Source organism: Microcebus murinus, chromosome 2 (genome assembly GCF_040939455.1).
Source record: "Microcebus murinus isolate Inina chromosome 2, M.murinus_Inina_mat1.0, whole genome shotgun sequence".
NCBI classification, from domain to species: Eukaryota; Metazoa; Chordata; class Mammalia; order Primates; family Cheirogaleidae; genus Microcebus; species Microcebus murinus.
Genome location: NC_134105.1, coordinates 70,019,221 through 70,037,535, shown reverse-complemented (window position 1 = coordinate 70,037,535; position 18,315 = coordinate 70,019,221). Strand labels below are relative to the sequence as shown.

The following is an 18,315-nucleotide window of genomic DNA, read 5'->3' as shown; positions in this document are numbered from 1 at the left end:
ACTTACAAATGGACATTTGAAAGACAACGGATTTATAAACCAGAATCCAATGCACAGCAGTGTTGGCTTGTTTTTATTATTCTTTTCAATATAACCGATAATTTTGAGCTCTGAGCTAGAAAGAGACCACATCCTAAAAAATGGTTTTCACAGGTGACAAGGGAACATTGTTGAGCCAGGTAAAGAATATATAAGCTTCACTCTCTCAACGCAATTAATTTTATAGTATTAAACGCTATATCATTCCGAGCCAACTGCCAATTCTGTATCAGTTGAAATGTAGGTCCCTGTGTGAAAGAAGGGAAAGAGACTGCCAACGGTCCCCAACGACTCATCGTCACTCCGCTGAGCTTCCTGTCTCCTTTGCAGGTCAGCCGTGGGGGTTTCATTCTCCCACCCTCCTCTCCAGACCTTTAGAGACCAAATCCTGACTGTCAGGGTCAAGGCTTATGATTTTTTTTATAGTAATAGAACCCAGAGGCAGAGTAAGTGCATGTTTGAGAGGCCCACATGTAGCTTCTTCCTCCCCACCTCCTGGTTGGCACAGTAATGTCTCAGCAACCAGCCCTCCTGCCAGTGGGTGTGAGATCAGAATGCCACGTTCTCTTCCCGAGTCTTCATGCCTCTAAACCTGTGATTCTTGTTCTGGTTTTGCAATACCTGGGATTGTCTCCATTTACCTCCCCCCAGGGATGTTAAGAAAAACAAAAATGATTGAAATAAAAAGGGCTTTAATTTATTAACTGAATAATGTATTATGTATTTCCTATAACACCCTTAGAAGGGAGGGAAAGTGATACAAAATCCAGATAACAGCCCTAAGTTTCACAACTCCCAAGCTATTATGAGTCATTTTATCAATCTGACCCACAATTACTGCCTGTGTCTATCTGATTCCATTTAAGCACCCAATGGGGAGAAGGGAAGACTGCAGGCCAGTTCCAGAGTGGTACACTTTTGAAATCATTAACTATATCAATTCCCTTTTCTAGATAAAGTGAAAAATACCCAAATAAAATCATCACCCTTTAGCCAAAACACTTACATGTCTCTTTGGTGGCTACAGTATGTTACTTCAATTTTTGCAAATGGTTGCTTAGTTATAAGCCTGTAATTTTAATATCCATCCATAATGACAAGGTAAAGTACATAATCTGACATAAATGTTGATCCAAAAGGTAAGAGTATAGTTAAAAGGGAAAGAGGACCGAGGTGTGAGGAAAGTAATCATGTAATGGCTGGATGTTCTCTATTTTCCGAAGGCTTTTATTGAAGCATTTCTCTCAGTAACGCTGCTTTTGCAATTACATAGCAACAAAGCGTTTGAAATAACTTTTTTGACACTCTAAGCATAAAAACTTAAACTGAGGTGAGGGGGTTTATAGAAAGCAACTTCCTTCAAATGCTAAATGCTGCTACAAATAGCACGAAAAGTACATTCCCAAAGTTAGGAGAGGGAATGTCTCAGCTGGGAAAGGGTTAAGTAACAGGAACCAGATTCCAGCCTGTCAGGGACTGGACATCCAATGAGAATTTCTTTAGATGATGTAACTCTTGAATCCTGATATCCTTTTAAAAAGAGCTTGTGGTTGAAGTTTCTATAAACCAGACTGAACTGGAATTTCCTCCCATTCCAACAGCCTTCTCTGCCTTCTACACCATTTTCTTAGGTAGGTTTCAAATGTAGTATATTTTCTTTTCTAATGTTTGACAAAAAGCACTTTCATAACTGTGATTTGCACTTGGATCCTTTAAATGATATTAGCCGTTTGCTCTCTGAGGGCCCCTTTAATCCTTCCTTAGTAATGACATGGGACTAAGTACTTAATATAAAATTCTGAAAGACACCATCTCTTCTCTATCACCTTACTGAGTAAACGCTGGCCCTTTCCATTTATGTCCTTTTCACAGATATCCGGAGTGAGGAGGCTCATGACAAATTAGACAGAGACCAACACTCTCAGCTACACAGCAAGACAGAAAGTTGTTGAGGTCTGTGTGGCAGCTATCATTGCATTATTCTCTTTTTCACTAGGATGCTGTTGACAACCAAATAAATAGGACAGTTCCAGGTGACAGCAAGTCTGGTGAACTTGGGAAACCTACTCATGAAAGCTCTGAAACTCTGTTCACTCTCTAAGAGCCTTCACAACTATCAGTCACTGACCTAGGGACATATATACTACACAGGAAAAGACAAGGGCAATGTGCTCTGGATTTTGTTTCAAGGCACCTTTCTAACTTAAATCCTGGAGCTATCAAAAGAGTGAGGTTCACGAAAGGAAAGTTGGTGAGGATTCTTAGAGCATGGCAAAAATTGACACATCTTCCAACTCCAACTTGGCTGAGAAGCAATGTCCTTTATACAAACTATTTTTAGATTTAAAGGAATCTTGTTCTGTAAAAATTAATTCATCATTTATAATCCCATGAAATCAAACTGTAAAATCTTAACCAACACGCTCTTCCAGTTTGTTTCATTTGGAATAGCCATTAGTTTTCAAAAGTAAGTGTAAAAAATACCCATTAGTTTTCAAAAGTAAGTGTATGCCAAATATCATAGCATTATATAAGTTAATATATGTGAACACTCTTGGGAAAGAAAAAGCCTATAAAATTGGAAGCCATTGCTATTGCTAAGATCACCAGCTGTTATCATCAGTGTCGTACACCTGTAGCACAGTCTCCAAGAGAACAGGAATCACATTTCTTCTGCTCCCTGTGGTATCTCTACCCATTAGCACACAGCCTGGAATGTTATAAACACTTGATAAAGACTGGATAAAGTGAAATTAAGTTTGAATTCACAAATATTTATTAGGTACCTATTAATAGTATATAAAGCACAGTGCTAATAGGTATTGGCAAAAAGGAGTATAGAAACAAGTTTCTACCTTCTTCAGGAGAGGACTCAGTGTAATAATCTCCAAGAGCTGGTCAGCTCAGATCACAGGGACAATTGTCACAGCCACAAATGCCTTCTGAGTTGAGCAGACAACATTAATAAGTGCAAGCAGGTGACTGATTTTAAGACAATGGTGTATCATAGGGATAGTGGAAAACTAGAGAGGGCAGTGTTTGTTTAAAATTATAGTTATTCAACTTCAAACATTTTGTAATCACCGTACTAACAAAAATAGTTTTGCCAAATTTCTGGCAGATTATTCAACCATGAGAAGGAATGAAGTTCTCATGCATGCTACAACGTGGACGAACCTTCAAAACATTATGCTAAGTGAAATAAGCCAAACAGAAAGGAACAAATGTATGATTCCACTTATTAACACAATATCTCTAATAGGCAAATTCATGAAAATAGAAAGTAAATTAGAGGTTACTAGGAGCTACAGGGAGAAGGAATGGGGAGTTATTGCTTAATGGTTACAGAGTTTATTTAGGGTAATGCAAAACTTTTGGAAATAGATGGTGGTTATGGTTGCACAACATTGTAAATGTTATTAATGCCACTTAATTGTACACTTAAAAATTGTTAAAATGGCAAATTTTATGTTATATATATTTTACAACAATAATAATTTTTAAAATTCTGCCGATTCTACCCAATTTGGCTGTCCAGTTGAGACTTTGGGTCCCGGCACAAGACTTTGTTCAATAATTATTTGCCCTTCCTATCCACAGGTTCAGCATCAGGGGACTCAGCCAAACTCGAAGCTCAAAATATTTTGGGGAAAAAAACCCAATACAAAATAACAATACAATAATAAAAAAATAAAACAAATAAAAAATACAGTATAACAGCTATTTACATAGGATTTACATTGTATTAGGTATTTTAAATAATCTAGCGATGGTTTAAAGTATATGGGAGGATGTATGTAGCTTATATGCAAATACTACACAATTTCATGTGAAGGACTTGAGGATTCAAGGATTTTGGTATTTGAGGGGGTCCTGGAATCAGTCCCCTGAGCATACTGAGGGACAACTGTAAATAAAAACACAGTTTTCCCCACTGCTGTGATATCCCAGAGTTTAGTGGAAATAACACAACGTTTTGATCCACACAGCTATTGTCTTACTATTTACTGGGCATGTCATCTTGGGTCAATTATTAATACTTAATCTCTCCAGCTTCCCCATCACTTCCTAGAATTATAGTGAAGACCGTATGAGGTAACCCTGTAAAGCTCTTGATATAGTGACTAGCTCCTTACTATTATTAGCTGTTACTAACATCAGATAGGCTACAATTAGGAAAACTAGAAAAATAAATGATTTACATTTTTGTTTCTAACTTAATGATTTGTTTATTTACCTGACAATGGTCTTCTTGGGAACTATAGACACATCAAGGTGGAGTTGATAATGGTGGTTTTGAGTAACCAATCTAATGACATTACTGACCTACTGAAAACACTCTAGTGACTCCTTGTTGTTTTAAGAAGTCCCAAATTCTAGAGCACAGACCTGTTGTCACCTTTACAGCCTTGTAGTTAACACTGTGACCTCCCCACGATCCATTCTGTACTTCCCAGCAGCCCTGCTTTCTGTTTTGTAATCTCTGTGCTTCTAGGGAAGCTGACTATTCCCTAGGCTCCAGAGATAGACCATCTGGCCTAGACCCAGCTAAGCAGGCCATTCCTGCCTCCTAAACACAGAACATAGTTCCAGAAAGGGCATGTGACCCCCCTCTGCTGCATTGAATCCCAGACCTCCGAGTAGGAATGTTGTAATGAGTTTCTTTCTCTTCTGGAAAGGCAGGTATGAGGCTGGAGCTGCTGCAGCTACATTGTTACCTTAAAAGACACAAGTCAGAATGTGGGGAAGGTTAGGACCAGGAAAACCAGGAAGAAATAAAGAGCTTTAATGAAGTTATGAGTGGAGCCAACCTACCTCTGGATTTTCGGTTTACTGAGCCAATAAATTCCCTTTATTTTTGGAACCAAAAATTCCCAACTGGTTTTAACACACACACACACACACACACACACACACACACACACACATTCAGCTTGCTGTACTGTTCTCCACCCTGCCTTCTAGGCAAACTAGTCCAGTTTCTGCCTAAGAACACTACTGAGCACCTTCTAATCAAGCCGTTCTCACCACTGCACCTTTTTTCCCTGGATTACCTGTTCCTCATCCTCCCTCTTGCCATCTTCCCATCTGCTTGCCCAGGTTCACCCTCATTCAGCCTTAATAGTTCAGCTCCAGCATCCTTTTTCCAAGAAGACCTTCCTAGATTTCTCTCAATCTAGGTCAAGTTCTCCTATTATGGGCACCCATAACATTTTATACTTCTTTGTAATACTTATCACCATAATTAGGTAATCATCTAATGAGTTGGCTGATGTCTACTTCCCACACTTGTCTATCCTGCTCGCTACTGCTTTATCCCTAGTGCCTAACACAGGCATAAAGCTTAGCCATAAAAATAATACTAAATGAATAATACTTCAATGAATGACTAGCTTTTAGTTCCCAAGGCTAATTGTTGAGGCTGTGGTGTAGACTCCTCCCATGGGAAAACAAAAACACTTTATAAGCAAAGCAATAGTTGAGAAAAGAGGGGTTAAGAGAAGAACAAACTGCTGATCTCTGGCTGTGGATGAACAAACACATTCAACAAATGCTGGTTGGGTACCCTCTCTGCACAAAACGGGGACTGAGGGACAGAAGACATCAGCCCTGCCTGCCAGGAGCTCTTCTCTGAACTTTAATTAGCTGGGCATAGAGAATACTGCTGCTGTGTGGGATTCCAAATCCCATCCATTACTCATTGCTCTGATGCTTACTTCAAGCAGGGTCAAACCTACATTTAGCCTTTTTAAAAAAATCTGGCTTCGCCTGTGTCCTAAATAGCAGAAAAAGCAGAGCTCTCAAGTCTTCCTTTCTTGTGATTTCTTCTGAATCTGCCTTTACTCTCTAATCCTTAGACAAAGAGAAGAGCGTTGGTTGCCTTCAAGCCTATCCTCTCCAGGCATATGCAAGCATTTTGTAAAACCCAACCCATTGTCCACATTCTAACCCTACTGCAGCATCATCCAGCAGTAAGAGGTGGCCAGGGCCTAGGGATAAGGCAGGATTCTGGGTGGAAAGTCAGGATGATCCAGAAGCCAGAATCCATTTTAGTTCCAAACCATTCAGAATAGTGATGGGTTTTGGTGTCTGAGAATAGAGCCTCGCACTGAATTGTGGGACCCTCATTCCAACCTGGGCTTTGCCAAATTAAAGCACCTCACTTCTTAGGAAGAAATGAGATAAAAATGTATGAGACACTTTGCACAGATCTGGCACACAAAAAGCACTCCACGCATTTTAGCTCTTATTATTTTTGAATCCTTTGGGAGAAAAGGTAACAGATTAGAGTGAGGACTTCTTTCCTCAGCTTTTGTTTTGAGCTCAGGCTGCTTTATTCAGCGATGACCTGTATTGACTCTATAAGCAGATGCTTCCTTAGGGATTTTAGCTATATTTTCCCCCTGGGCCCACTTTACCCTGAAACAGTGGCACGGACGGTGAGACAGTTTAATGCCATTGCCTTACCTCCCGATAACAGTGTAGTTGACATGTCAGCTCTCCATGTCAAAATATTATGACAACCATAATAAGTAAAATAAATTAAAAACATTTATTGATTTTAAGTGTTATCATTTCCCTCTACTATCAGTGACATATAATGTCAAACGTGATATATTTGAAGTGTATTTTAAGCAAGATAATTAATGAATTGGATTTAGGAGTTGAATATTTAACATATTTTATGATGCCACTGAATGAAAAATCCCCACATGTAGAAACTGATCAACAAAAGCTCCCGGCCATGAGTCTGGTACACAATCCCAGTGACATTCTTCCCACCAGGGCTTCATGCCCACACACAGGAGATGAGAGAAGAGACAGAAATATGCCCTTGAAATTGCTCACACCATTCTGGGAGAACTCAATAGCCAACCCGGCATTCGTAAAAAAGTTAGGAGGATTGGGCTAATGGTAATTTGCTCTTCATTTTATCCCAACTTCATTATCATAACGGGTCTACTCTCAGCTGATGGTTTCTTAGGCTAGATTAGAGATTGGGCTGGGGCAGAGGCACGTTCAACCGACCATCACCCTCTGGACCCCATCGGGGGTGACATCATGTCTTCATGAGCACAAAGGCTTTGACAGTGACAAAACCCAGGTGCTACAGAAGGTAAAAGGCCCCCTGCCATTCTGCACTAGAGAGTGGCCTTCAGGACAACAACAATGTGGTAAAAGAAGGAGGAGGAAAAAGGAGAACAGGGACGTCAATGACAATTAGAGATTTCCTGACAGGGCCTATGCTAAAGGAGTTATAGAGGCAATTATCCTAAAAATTTTGAGGCGGCCATTTGCTCAGTAACCTAGACCGACCTGACACCCAAGCAGAGATTGCCATAAGCAGGGAATTTATGGTGTTAGAATACTGGGTTAGCATAAATTACCTCAGGGAACAGATTTAAACCAGTTGCGTTTTTGAAAATTATGCAACAGCAACAACAACAAAATGAGTTTATGCGAACTCAATACCAATTGCAGAACGGGGCCCTCTAAGTCTTTATCTCCGAAGACGAGGCATTCCTCCTCGCCTGTTTGCTTTCTCCCTCTGGATGAAGATTCACAGCATTAATACATAATAACTGTATCTCACTCCATTACAGGTAGTTCAAGGCTGCTCTGCATAAACTATATGCATGGCTTTGTGTCTTCATCTTTAAAACCACCAAATATCTTGGTCGTAGACATATGTTAGGTTTAATGCATCCCCTGCCATAAAAGTGTTGCTTAAGACTAATGAACAAACGAATGTTTGTTTAAACCTCTTTGTGAAAATCAAACAAGCTTTCAACAGCTATTCATGTATTTATTGTCAGATGTGAATCATCACTTAGGTGCTTTGCCCTGAACTATTACCGGTTAATGCCCATAGTTTCATGGCACTAATTCACTTGCTGTGGGTGTTTTTTTTTTTTTTTTCTTTTTTCTCTCTTCTTCCTTTCTGTCAGTACCGTCTTCAGAAAGGCTCTGTATGAAAAGTCGCATGTGGTCTCTGGCAGAGCTGACAAGGCTGGTGCCTAGCATAGCCGTGATGTTGTCTGCAGAAGGGTCGTGGCCTTCAGGGACAGTCCCGCCAGCGCTGTATTTCGCCCTGCAACCCATCTGCCTTGGCTTTTGAGCTGAGACCCTCCTGAGCAAGTGAACGCGAGCAAGACACTCTCCTGCCTCTGCCCCCGCCCCTCCTCACAAAGTCGCTGTTTTTTCAGACTCAGCAGCACCTGAAAAGCTCCCACAAGATTTACCCATTATATTAAATAACAGGTTTTAGAAGCTGGGAACTGTTATTCCAGTGTTGCTGGGTGTCATTAAGGTTGCACGTCTATGCTTGTTTAATTTTTCTTCTGCCATTAAGCAAACTAAATGCTCAGAGGTTTTTTTCTGTCTCAGTGGGGTCCACCCAGAATAGAAAAGAGAATAAGTGTTCCAGGGTTGTGTAACTGGGTTTTTTTGCTGCTTTCATTATGAGGAAGGAATTAAAAATCCCTCCTAGTCAGTACTTAAAATATCAAAGTCATTGTTTAATGCCTTTGAGTCACTGTACAACTAATTCAATTGCACAGTGTAGCGCCGTTTCACGGTGTGTGAAACACAGATAGTACATAGAAGTGATTGCAAAGTTGAATAAACACCAAATTAGTTTTAAAAGTCTGCAACTTCCCGGTGGAGTCTTTCAAACTGAATGGCACTATTGTCTGACAAAGTCGATGGTCGCTGAAAGGTTGCATTACCTTCCACTTGTGCTGATGTGAGAGAGGGTGCCCTGACACTGTGTGTGGTATCTGGAGGAGACACGTGCGGGCGACTCAGGGCGACCTGCCTGCTTGCCACTCAGGGAGACGCCGCGGCCTAGTGCAGGCCATAAGGGAAAAGCAGGCCGGTGACAGGTCATGGCCAAACCAGAGACGCCAGGACTGTTTTTAAAGCAGTTTGGTATAGATGAAATATGGTAATTTAAGAATTAGAAAACCAAAGTTAAGCCCCTAGCTCGATTGCTTCCTGGCCATAAGATCATTTTCAAGTCATTTAACATATCTGAGCCTCAGTCTCCTTATCTGAGCCTATGTGGTCAATAACAATTATTGACTAACTATTATGTATGTTCTAGGCACTGTGCTAAGTGCTGGAGTTCCACGGGCACAATGTCAAACAAAAGAAGTCAGTCCATGTTCTCAGTGAAGTTTACTGTATATTATAAACAATCACGGAAATCAAAGACAAACTATCATACAACCAACACATTTGATTGCTTAGGAGGTGCCAGGCACTGCGCTAAGGACAAGGGACCCTACTGGACACAAACCACAGTCCCCATTCCCAATCAGTCACTCATTCACTTCACCCAACAAACATTTGTGAGGACCTACTATGCTCCAGGCACTAGGAACTAACAGGTAAAAAATTCAGTCTCTGGGTTCATAACGCTTTCATTCTGATGGAGGAAGATGGACAATAAGCGAATAAATGACTTATTCTCTTACCTCCTTCAAGTCTTCGCTCAAGTGTTCCTTTCTCAACAAGGCTATATGACCACCCTGCATGCATCCATTCCTTTTCATCTTGCTGAGATTGTTAATTTTTTTTTTTTTTGAGACAGAGTCTGGCTCTGTCACCTGGGCTACAGTGCAGTGGTGCCATCATAGCTCACAGCAACCTCGAACTCCTGTACCCCTCCCACAACCCTCCCAACCCTGGGCAGTCACTAATCTGCCCTCCATTTCTATACTATTTGCACACTGGGACACTTTTGAGAGCATAGAAGGCACTGTTAATAATTATGGCAGGACAACTGGCAGGTGAGCACTGTCCCTGGTAGAACATGACACGTGGCCATCTATTTATTAAAGAATAATAGCAACCACACTTAGTAGTCACGGAGTGTGAATAGCCAGGCCAAGCACCACACTGATTCCTGTCCACGTTATCACTTGTAAAACTCAAAACAATCAGATGAGGCCAATACTGTTGTTGTTCACATTTTACAGATGAAGAAACTGAGGCAGAGAGATGTTAAGACACCTGCCCAGGGTCACAGGGAGCAGTTTTCAGAGTCAGGAATCATAACCATGTCTGTCTGGTTCCAAAGCTTGCCTTTTTAAACTTCTGCATATTAAACAAATAATTACAACAACTAATTTATTAAATAATTATGAGTGAGCAAAGTGTTTTGATGGAGAAGTAGCAAGGGCTCCTGGAGCATGGAACGGGAACTGGAAAAACACCTACCTCGCCCAGAATTATTGTAAGAAGTAAAAAACACTAGTTGGAGTGCTTTGTATACCAAAAAAGACCTTTAAAAATGTTCAGCATTTCCGACTTGTACACCAGGAGAAATGGTCTTATGCGGACATTCATCATCTTGAATTTCCAAGATTTTAAGAGCAATCTCCTTAAAAGTGCAGTAGCTTCCCAGACATACTTTGGAATACTGACAAAGAACACTGGCTTTTAAATTTTTAAAAATCTACTCTTTCCAACTGCAACCCAAAGGAAGCACTCAGCCTGATGCCATAAACTGTAGCAGACTTCAACCCACAGAAGAAATTGTCTCTGAGTTCCCCCAGATGTTAGAGGATCCATCACTGAGAGAAGGAGTCTTGTAGATTAAGAATCAAGTGGAATGTCCTGCAGTAAAAAAAATAAAAAGGTCCACTAGGTGGAGTGGAATAGACCAGGAGCAACCATGTCAAATTTCTCCTCAAGTTTTCTCAAAAGGAGGAGTATTAAGGATCAGCTATCTTAGCACATATGTAAAGATCAATATCACATTTAAGAAAACTCTTGATATCTTAATGTGGCAGTGAGAAAATCCAATCAAGGGAACAGCACTTGAGCTGAGTTAGAATTTTAAAGATAGAATCTCTCAACAGAGTTGTCCTCAGACTTTCCAGTTCTAAACTTCTGGATTTACTGAAATCTGATCCAGTACCCACTGACGAAAGGTCAGAATGGCAGGATCCTGTAGGAGAAGAGCATCAGCCCACAGAAGCCAGCTGCCAGCAGTGGAGGGAGTAGGCAGGGGGTGAAGCAGAGTTATGGGCCAGTGGACTCAGCATTGAAATGAGCAGGGACCGGAAGCCAAAAGACTGAGTTGGAGTCCTGGCTCTACTCACAGAGGTAGGCAGCCTCAAGCAAAGTCCCCAAGTTCTGGTTTCCTTACCTATAAAATAGGGATAAAAGTACTTAAAGGACAGGTTTATAGGAATTAAATGAGGTAAAGTATGCTCTCTATATACCCTAAAGTATTATATAAATCAGGGCATTCTTTTTATTTGAGAAATGGAAGAAAAAGACACCTTGAACAACAGGAGAAAGGAGAAGAGGATGGAGCCCCCACAGGTATTCCTCCAGGAAGGCCTGACACAGGAGCTGCGGGCAAAGGTCAGGTCCCAGGGGCCATTTTGGAGCAGCCCAGTACTCGGCCCAGAAGACAGCATCCTGAGAAATCTCTGCATCCCATTTTTCCAACCAGCAGGAATTTGCTCCTGTCTTATTACCCCATCCTCAGGCTAGCATACAGAATCTTTTCTGCCTTTACTCTAGAAGAAGATGGACAAAAGGTGAGTCATTCTTACACTGGCCAAGTCTCTGTTTTAACATCACCTTCCCAGACAGGCCTTCAGTCACTCTAAATAGATGACACCATCTAAAATAGTGCCCTTTCCTGCACACAATCTATCTCTTACCCTGACGTTTGTGCATTCAAAGTTCCTGTCACTCTCTGACATGATTTTGTATGTTGATTTGTTTGCTTATTGTGTGTTTCTTCACTACAGTGTAAATGTCATAGGGGCAGAAAGACCTTCTCTTGTTTTATTTTGGGATATGAGTCAACATATCCCCAAGGCCTAAGAATGTGCAGTACTTATTAGATGCACAATAAATATCTTTTTAATAAATAAATGAGTTACCTTCTTAGCTTCATTCTATTGACTGCTTCCCATCTTAGCTGGCTTGGACAACTCTGAAAGTTCTTCCACTATTTTGCACACAAGTATTGTCTTTTTCTGTCATTCAAATCTTTTCCTTACTTAGTTTGGGCTCCCTCAAAAGTATAGCCTGAGATAAGGGCTTGGGTGCCAGTAGTTTATTTGGAAGGTGATCCCAAGAGCGGAGAGAACAGGGAAAGTGAAACAAGCAGTGGGGAAGAACCAACAAGAGAGTGCCTTGCCTGGGTTGCACTCGACTCTGCCTGGAGTACCTAAGAGATGCACAAAATACCTCCCAGAATAGGGAGGGTGGAACATGAATGCATACAAATTGAACAGTTTGGGGTAAAAATGTAGTCCTTGCCTTTGAGAAAACTTTACTCTGTGTGAAAATGAAATAAAGAAATGCTTATGATCTATATATTGTACCAAAGGGAATTAAATTTTATTGAGTGCCAAACATGAGCCAGGCACTGTACTAAGCAATTTATGTGTGTGTGTGTGTGTGTATATATATATATATATATATATATATATATATATATATATATATATATTCATATTTGATTATGGCAACAGGAGCTGCCATATATTGGGCTCCTACCATTTACTAGGTTCTTCACATACATGATCTCACCAATTCTTATTTATCTCCCTTGAAGAGAGGAGAAAAGTGAGACTTAGGGAAAACAAATAACTTGCCATAGATCACACCACCAATACATTGTAGGTCTTTCTGACTCTATAGCTTGTCCTATAGAGAGACAACTATAAGGCAAATGCAGTTTACATTTGTGTGAGTGACTCTGTGACACAAATGTGAAGAGCTATATGAATTCAGAGAAGGGAACATACAGCTTGAAGCCTATGGGTCACAATATTGTATAGTGTACTGGAAATTTGCCAAGAGCATAGATTTAAGGTACTCTTACCACAAAAGAAAGAAAGAAAGAAAGAAAGAAAGAAAGAAAGAAAGAAAGAAAGAAAGAAAGAAAGAAAGAAAGAAAGAAAGAAAGAAAGAGAGAGAGAGAGAGAGAGAGAGAGAGAGAGAGAGAGAGAGAGAAAGAAAGAAAGAAAGAAAGAAAGAAAGAAAGAAAGAAAGAAAGAGAGAAAGAAAGAAAGGAAGATAACTATGTGAGAGGGTGAATATGTTAATTTTCTTGACAATAGTAATTGCTGTACTATGTATATGTATATCAAAACATCATGTTGTACACTTCAAGTGTATATAATAAAATAAATTAATTAATAGGCAAAAATAAATAAATAAATAAATAGAATTAAGAGACGTGAACAATTGTGGTGGTGGTGGTGAGCTTGACTTAAATTTAATAAGATTTTATTAAGAAGGTGAACCTTAAGTTAGTCTTTAAAAAGTTGTAAGAGGAAACTGGGGAAAAGAAAAAAGACAACTGTAGGCCAAGAAAGCAACCGCAGAGGCATGAAGATGGGGTAACTGGCTTTGGAGCCTGAGTCCTTTCTCATCAGTGTTCACCCCATGCTATCTTTCATAAGCAGGTCGTATGCCATGGAATTATGAAACATGAAAGGTATGGACTTAGAACACGATCCAGGTCAAACAAAAAAGAAGGAAAAAGTAAAACAAAGAAAAAGATTCAGATTGTTGGGGTGATTGTTAGGCCCTACAATCTCAGAAAGTGTAAATTTTTTCAAAGTGTATTTGAAAAGACATATATTCAGTTTATGCAGCCTGACAACAGTGGAATGCTAATAACATTTAATTTCCTTGACTTCTAACCTTCTTAACCTGCTGTGCTGCTGGAATGGGACTGTAAATCAAAATACACCACATTGTATGGGGAATATGTGTATTGAGTCATTTCAAACTGCCTGGTGATTTTTAAAAACACAACTCACAATAGTATTTATGCAGTTTTTGTTTTTCATAAGTCTTTCTTCTCAACCATGCCACAACTGGTTGATATAGGCATCAAAACCAGCACAAAATAAAGAATGCAGAAAAGAAATTCAGAAATTGATGAGAGAGGCCAAAATATCCCTGACATCCCTCCCCCCCCCGCAACTGTTCTAAATGTTCTTTCATTTTCAATAAAAAAAAAAAAAATTGGAATATTGCCTTGGGTCTACTAAATCATTAGCAAATTAAGAACCTGTTTTTAATAACATTTAACTTGTAAATAATGCATTAATTGACTAGCCTGAATGTTAGCTTGAGCATTCGAAACTCTGCTACTAAATTTGTAATGAAAGAAATGTGCTGTAACAGTAGGCTATATGGTGAATATAACAGATTAAATATGACAGTTGATATTTGTGAAAATGGGGTTATAATTAGAGGACACCTGCAGCTGTTTTCCAACCAAAACAACAGAAATTAAACTTGCATAAACTCTGTGTGTGCATGTGCGTGTGCGTGTGCGTGTGCGTGTGCGTGTGCGTGTGTGTGTGTGTGTGTGTGTGTGTGTGACATTTTCTACTGGAGCATTTCTTTTGTTCTCCTTGAGTCTCGTGTTGGCTTTTTTTCCCCTCTTTGTCAGGTCGTATGTCTAAGCAAGCAACAAGTGGCTGTTTGCTGGGTGCACTTTATTGGATCTCTAAGTGATACATCCTGGGGAGGAAAAAAAGAAAAAGGACATGAATCTTTTTTCTAAGAGTCGGAATTACTAAAAATCATGACTGATGACCCAGCCTATTTGTAACATCTCAGCATTAGAGGAAGCCATGTGAGAAGGACCAGCAGGTACCTCAGTCTTACCTGCCTTGCCCCTAATTATATGGCAGGATTTCTGAGACACAGACATGAAGATTGTGGCACCCTGCCAGCTATACATTATTAAAAATGTGTATGGCAGTGAGGCAGGTAGAGAAGTTGTTGAAAGTGGGAATTAAACCAATGAGAAACTAAATATTTTCAATGACTAATAATTAATAAAGTGCTATAATTTCACTAATTCTTTCTTTCATACATACAATAAATGTAGATAAGTACCTTCCAGTGCCTATGCTAAGCTGGGCCCTGGGATATACAACTGAATAAGACACACAGCCTGTGGCCCCAAGAGGCTAAAAATCTGGTTTGGGGAGCATATCTATAAATCAAAAAAAAGAGAGATCATTCAAGTCAAGGAAAGAGATAAAATATTAAGAAGCAAAACTTAGCCCAGTCTGTCCAATGAAACAAGGAAGTTAAGTAAGATAATGACAGAAAAGCTTCCACTGAATTTGTCAATCAAAGTTCCTTAGTGACCCTGGCAGAAACAGTTTCAGTGGAGTGTTGGGGGACAGAAACCAGATTACAGTGTGCTACACAATGAATAAGAGAGAAAATGTGGAAAAAGTGAGTATAGTCTGCTCTTTTAAGAAGTCTGATCATGAAAGGCTAGGGAGGGAGGAAATGAGGGAAAGAGAGAGAGACTGAAAGAGAGAGAAGTGTGTAAATAGCTGGTTTTTCAAAGACTTGAGTGAGTTGCACATGCCAAGTAGCAGTCATGGCCATTGTACAGAGAGAATCTTGGCACATTAACAGACACGTGTGCATCTCAGTTACACATTTTTTTTTCCTATCAGAAGTTGAAATTCTCTTCCAATATTCCAAAATATTAAATTCTCGTTTAATATGCTAATTATCCTCCATTTTATAAAGGATTGTAGGAAAGCCTGGATACACATTCAGTTTGATTTCATATTATCAAGTTGTAATTGACTTGGTCAATAATTTGCATTTTTCTGCAAAAAAAATTTCACAATTCACTACCTCATTCTAACAGGGTTACCTTGAACTATATGAAAGCATAACTTTGTGGGCCAAAAATATCTGAATATTGGCAATTTCATGTGGTTCAACCTAATAGAGGACTAGAGAGATTATAGCATTTCGATAAAATGTTGGATGACATAATGTAGGAAGAAAGGAACAAACAAGATAGCTGGGACAAAGGGTATTGAGTGAGTTGAAAAAAAAATAGCAATCTTTTTGTCTGGGTTAGATGTGTGTTCCCAAGGGAAATAATCTTTGAGCATGTAGCTTGATAGTAATAATAACACTTTTAGGGAGTATGAATGGCTCAGGGGAACAATTGGGATGTAGGGAGTGGGACTTTTACCTGCAATCTGTCCAATTTAGTCAGACTAACTTGCAATTTTACACTGTTAAACATCTTACAGATCTGAGACCAACAGGCCAAAGAAAAACACTCTTACAATTGGGTATTTGGGTAGCTCTAGGCAAATCTTTTATCCTCATTATAATGTGGCTCCTCCACCTTTATGATGAAGGTATGGATTCCCCACTCATTCCCAACTCAATGTGAGAAGTACAGAATTCTAAGTCAGAGTTAAGACAGTCCTGGTGCAGTCAGCAAGGGAAAGTAATTTTTCCAAACTGCCTGCACTAAAAATAAACCAAGAGTAGTCTCAGGGGATAGCTACCCAGTCCCCTTCACGGACATTAAATTCACTGTGGTGGGAGGTTAAGATGGACTGGAAAAAAATCCTTGAAGAAAGAAAAACACCCTAATGAAGGCACCAGTGGTGAGTTGTTGGGAACTGAGTCACCACTGGGAATGCATTACCTGAGAGTTTTCTCCAGAGCAGGGTCATTGGGCAAATCTATGAGGATAAATTCCCACAGCAGTGCATCATTTGGGCTCTGCCTAAGTTGCCGGAATGTCCTTTGTCAGCTGTCAGAATCACATTTTCATAAACAAAGAGGAAAAGACTCACGAAAATGGAACTAAAGAACAAGCAGCAGCAACCCCAGTTCCTTCTGTGTTAACAGAGGAAACATGGAAACATTAAGCCAACATACCTGGCATTTGTGTCAGCCATGATACCTTCATTGCTGGTCTTGAGATTCTCATCTATACCAGACCGTGACTAGGCAGTCACTCAGGACAACCCATTGCTTCCTGCAGGGCACCATATTTTGTATACAGATTCATGCATCATAGGCCCAAAACGTGGTGACACGGTGCCTTGGAGAAATATCTCAGCTCCTTCTCAAGCTATAAAATTCCTCCTGCTGGACAAAGAGTAGATATGGAATTCTCTCTCATATATAGATTTTTGTTTTACTGAGTTGCAAAGCAAAGCTCTTTCCCCTGTTATTTTTATGTTATAAAATTAGTCTTGAGTAGGTAGAACTTAAGAAGGTCTCCAAAGACAGGTCTGGATGGGGTCTCTCTTCCAGCTTATAAGGCATAATAAATTAGGCATGGTTGCCTTTACTATTATAATATAATACCCATAATGTATGTGCTAAACTATATAACCTGCCTCCCTGAAGGTAAAGTATTTTCCAAATTCTAAAGTGAAATAATCTAACCCACAGGGTCAGACATAAAATTGCACCCAGAAATTTATACCAAGTGCCTAATCATCTTGAGTTTACTCCTGAGGGCTCAAATGTCAATCATGATTGGGAAGAGGTAATTTATCCCATTGTATTGCTTGAGGATGATTTTTCCTGCCACACATGGAAAAGGTTGTGACTAATTACATGATTGTTCCAAATTATTTGTTCTCCCTAAAAATGTATACTTCCTCATCCCATTGACATAAAGCTTGGCCAAGTGACCTGCTTTATCCACTGAGATGTTAGAAAAAGTAGCAATTACTACTTCCAAGCAGAAGCTTTGAGAGCCATCCTGTGGTTCCACCATTGCTCTTTTCTCTCTCCCCAGAGACTGGCATGACCTAAATATTGACTCTTCCTTCAGCCTCAATTCCAGAAGGAAGATATGTGGAACAGAGGTGCAACTGACCTACAGCCAACATATAATAAGAGAGAAATAAATCCAGATTGTAGTAAGCCCCTGAGAATTGATGGTCATTTGTCACCAGAGAACAACATAGAAAAAACTGACCAATACAAAAGTGAAACAGGCAGTTTCATACATGACCAATCTAGCTGTATCTCAGCACAAATAAGGAAGGGGACCAGAAAAGAAAGGAAAGAAGAAGGGAGATAGGGAAAGAAATCCCAGGGAGATATTGGTGGCGTTCTAGAAAGTGGTTATGTTCTGTCAGCTGCATCTTAGGACATGTACTCATTTCCAGGCTTTCCTCTCCTCTTAGTTGGTGCTGCAAGAAATATTTTGCTCTGAGAACACCAACTGACAAAGGAAGAGCCATGAGTAACTTCAGGAAACCAAAGAGCTCTATGTTCACCTCAGGTGTGTCCTGAATATCCCCCAGGAATGACACTATATTTCTCTAGCCTATTCACTCTCCTACTCCCCTGGAGAACCGATGCCTGTTCCTCCCTCATTACAACCGCCAAGCACCTCGGCCTGGGCTGATGACTCTGCTTCCTAGTTCACTGAGAATGACAGCAGTCAAAAGCGAACTCCACTCAGCCTCCAGCCCC

General features: G+C 40.0%; 1 long non-coding RNA gene across 1 annotated transcript in view; it reads right to left on the bottom strand.

The window, feature by feature from the left end:
• The window catches only part of LOC105862740 (uncharacterized), an 87,916-nt gene that overhangs the window by 31,710 nt on the left and 37,891 nt on the right, over positions 1-18,315 (bottom strand). Inside the window, exon 2 of the long non-coding RNA XR_012923687.1 lies at positions 16,756-16,968. This is a non-coding gene — a long non-coding RNA (uncharacterized LOC105862740). The remainder of the gene's footprint in view (positions 1-16,755; positions 16,969-18,315) is intronic.